The sequence below is a fragment of the Alosa pseudoharengus genome, unplaced genomic scaffold (assembly GCF_046254945.1).
Source record: "Alosa pseudoharengus isolate Yale_2024_CS ecotype anadromous, Long Island Sound unplaced genomic scaffold, YU_APseudo_1.1 YU_APseudo_1.1_scf_3, whole genome shotgun sequence".
In the NCBI taxonomy this organism is placed as follows: domain Eukaryota; kingdom Metazoa; phylum Chordata; class Actinopteri; order Clupeiformes; family Clupeidae; genus Alosa; species Alosa pseudoharengus.
This window is the reverse complement of record NW_027468718.1, coordinates 18,040,855-18,044,193: the sequence shown is the minus strand read 5'-3', so window position 1 is coordinate 18,044,193 and position 3,339 is coordinate 18,040,855. Positions and strand designations below refer to the sequence as shown.

The following is a 3,339-nucleotide window of genomic DNA, read 5'->3' as shown; positions in this document are numbered from 1 at the left end:
ACAAAAAGACTTTTTTTTTGCTTTTTTTTCTTTCTTTTTTTATCATTTGGATTGCTGACATCTTGCTTTGTTCTCTGTTAAAACTGACAAACAATGTTTATGATGGAATCATACAAGTGGGATGTTAAGTTGCTCAGAGCATTCATTTTCACAGCTCACAAAGTAGGAAAATCAACATAATCTTTTTCAAGTAGGCCTGCATATAATTGATTTTGCCTACATACATCTTGAGTTGAATAAAATGGGTTCATAGATAATAATTTTAAAAGAGTTGCTCTAGAATGTTCTAGAATAACCACTGGCCAAGTTCCTCGGTCCAGAACCTGTTCCTCAACCTGTCCACTGGCTCCTGAGGCACCTGAACCACCTCGTCTCTCAGATAGCCTTATTTGGGTTTTTTTAGTCACAAAGCCCTGTGGCCAATCATATCTGAGAATCCTTCTCCACGAGGATGTAAAGCTTGATGTTCTGTGCTGATTTTATGTTGTAAACAGCCGTTGTATGCTCTAATCAGCTGATATGCTCTAAAACACACGGTCTGGTTGGTGGTGTTTCACAGAGAGAACCTTGGTGCCTCCATAGTCACAGTGATGGCTATGACAACAATGACGGTGGTGGTGGTGATGAAAAGTATGGTGATTGTGGTCATGGTCGTGATTGCACAGGGGGCTTAGTAACTCTCAGAGGATGGTCAGTGAAGCCAGGCGTGACGGGGCAGTGAGGGGCACTTCAGTAGAAACTCGAGCCCTGGCGCTGTGACTCTTATCGGGAGTGGTTGCTTTCCTGTTCTCACAGGAGTGCGTCCGCCCTCTCCCTCTCTCTGTGTGGGACTGAAGGAGGGACATCCCTTGGGAAGAAATGACTGAACTCACAAGGCCTTCGGCAGAAACCACACACACACACCACTGTTTGACCAAGCCCTGGGCCCACACACACCCTTGATTTTTTATTTTTTTCCTCTTGTTTGTTTTTGATTTTCCTCTGTTCCACTGAATGGACGCGTTGGACTATGACGCGTGCTCTAAGCAAGAGTGGGAATGACAGACAAAGGACATCTGGTTCCGTCAAGACCCCTCACAATCTCTCTCCCTCGCTGCGTTGCACTGCTGCTTTGTGTTTCCGTATGCAGTGGATGAGCCGCTCAGACACTGCCTCTCCAGGTCTCTAGGTGGCAGCACTGGCTGTCTGATGAGTGGATGTGAAGTGCGAGCTCTGAGGTTGCCCTTGGTCCTCATCACTATGGCGACGCCACCTGCTCTCTGTCCCTGGGAGAAGCCCTGGCCAGCTTAAAAGGCTCTGTTGTCGCCAGGCGGATTTTTGAAGAAAAAAAAAAAGTTTAATCAAAGAAAAAACTTCAAAAAAAGTACGGTGTTCTGTATTTGTATTTTTACTGAACAAAAAAATAATAACTGTAAATATGTTTAAAATGAGACACAAATTCAATAAAGATGTTACGAAAAAGTGAACTGAATAACTAAACATGCTGTATGTCTGTGGTGATTTGTTCTCGCGTCATCTTGATGCACAGTCAGATTCTTAGATTTTTAGATTTTCAGTCAAAGAGTTAGATTTTATCTCTAGATCTTGAAGCTGTTTTAAACTAACTGTGTCTGTGTGTAGTTTCCTTGATTAAACATCTCAGGGGACCAGTGATCATCACTTGTGTCTTTGGCCCTGTTTTTAATCTCTTTTCTTTTACCTTAGCTGTTTTAAGTGTTAAGTGTTTCTCTCACCAAAACATCCCTTTTCACCCTACTCAAATTTACACAAATCACATAACAGAAGACTGCCAATTTCCCTCTATTTTATATTAGCAACTTTAGTGCTAAATATGCTGTTTAAAAAACAAGCTTGGCATCCCCTGTTTTTTTCTATACTATATTATTATTTTCTCACCCCTAGGTAATTTAGTGTTTTTTTTGTTTGTTTTTTTTAGTGAATTTTACAGTTTGTACACATGGAATGTGACTTAAAGGGATATTCCACCATTTGGGGAATTACGCTAATTTTCCACCTCCCCTCTAGTCAAACAATTGATTTTTACCTTTCAGCCGTTCTCTGAGTCTGGCGATACCACTTTTAGCTCCAGCCTAGCAGCCGGCGTAATAATCAAGGAACGTTGCGAATGTACCATGGGCGCTGCAGCACAATGATATCACCCAGCACCTGAAAATAGTCCCCGTAGGCTGTAACTTCCAGCTGCAGCAGATTATTACGCTGGAATGAGAGTATAGTTCAAGTATAAGTATATACTCTTTAGATCCCGTGAGGGAAATTTGGTCTCTGCATTTATCCCAATCCGTGAATTAGTGAAACACACAGCACAGAGTGTACACACAGTGAGGTGAAACCCAGAGCAGTGAGCTGCCTGCCAAAGCGGCGCTCGGGGAGCAGTGAGGGGTTAGGTGCCTTGCTCAAGGCCATTTCAGCCGTGGATGTGGGCATGGGAGAGCAGTGCTCAACTGCCCACATTTTACCTACTGGGTCGGGGATCGGACCGGCAACCGGTTACAAGCCCGAAGCCCTAACCAGTAGGTCACGGCTGCGCCTCAATCAGTCAAATCAGCCTAGAAAATCGCCACGTTTCACTTAGCGTTAGTCTCATTACACTTTCAAACTTGAGAAGAGACAAGTTTTAAATAGGAAAATTACCGGAAATCTTAGTCACTTTTAAGCGTGATGCAGGTGGGCGAGATGCTAATGGTCTAATCCGATTCAATGATCTATGCTAGGCTGGAGCTATAAGTGGTATTGCCAGACTCCAGACTGGATGAACTGGAGAAAGGTAAAAATCAATTGTTTAACTCGAGGGGAGGTGGAAAATGAGCATAATTTCCCAAATGGTGGAATATCCCTTTAAAGTAGTTCAAAACTGGATCTGATAGATACTTAAATGACTTGTTTCTTTTTCCTGTTGTTGGTCTTTGTCACTGATACAGAGCGCTCATGTTTTGGGCATCAGTCTTTTCTTGGCCCTGTCAATATGTTCAGAAATGATCTTCCAGAACATATCTGCCAGAGATGTTTGAAAAGAAGTAGTCTGTGTTTTGATAGAATAAGTTAACCTAAAACCCTGGACAGATATCAGAAATGTTTGAAGAGCAGTAGTGTGTATCTGTGTGTGTGTTTTGTGATACAGTGGTTAACCTTAATCCCGAAGATCTATGTCTATGTTGATTTAAAGTTATCTTACTCCTCTTGCCCTAGCTGTTTTAGTTTCCTTTTTTACTTCTGTCCCTCTGAGAGATTCCAGCCCTGTCATCCTGTACAGCAGGGCCGGAGTGGGGCCACTTTTCAGCCCGGGAGTTTCAGGCCCAAGACCGGCCCACGTTTTCCATA

At 43.0% G+C, this 3,339-nt stretch overlaps 1 protein-coding gene across 3 annotated transcripts in view; it reads left to right on the top strand.

The window, feature by feature from the left end:
• Nucleotides 1–1,479, top strand: part of man1a2 (mannosidase, alpha, class 1A, member 2) — a 111,795-nt gene extending 110,316 nt beyond the window's left edge. For all 3 annotated transcript variants that reach the window (XM_076263416.1, XM_076263417.1, XM_076263415.1), the window contains exon 14: nt 1–1,479. This exon is cut by the window's left edge and continues 2,428 nt beyond it. The gene's annotated coding sequence lies outside the window, so the exon portion shown is untranslated.
• Nucleotides 1,480–3,339: the final 1,860 nt, after the last annotated feature.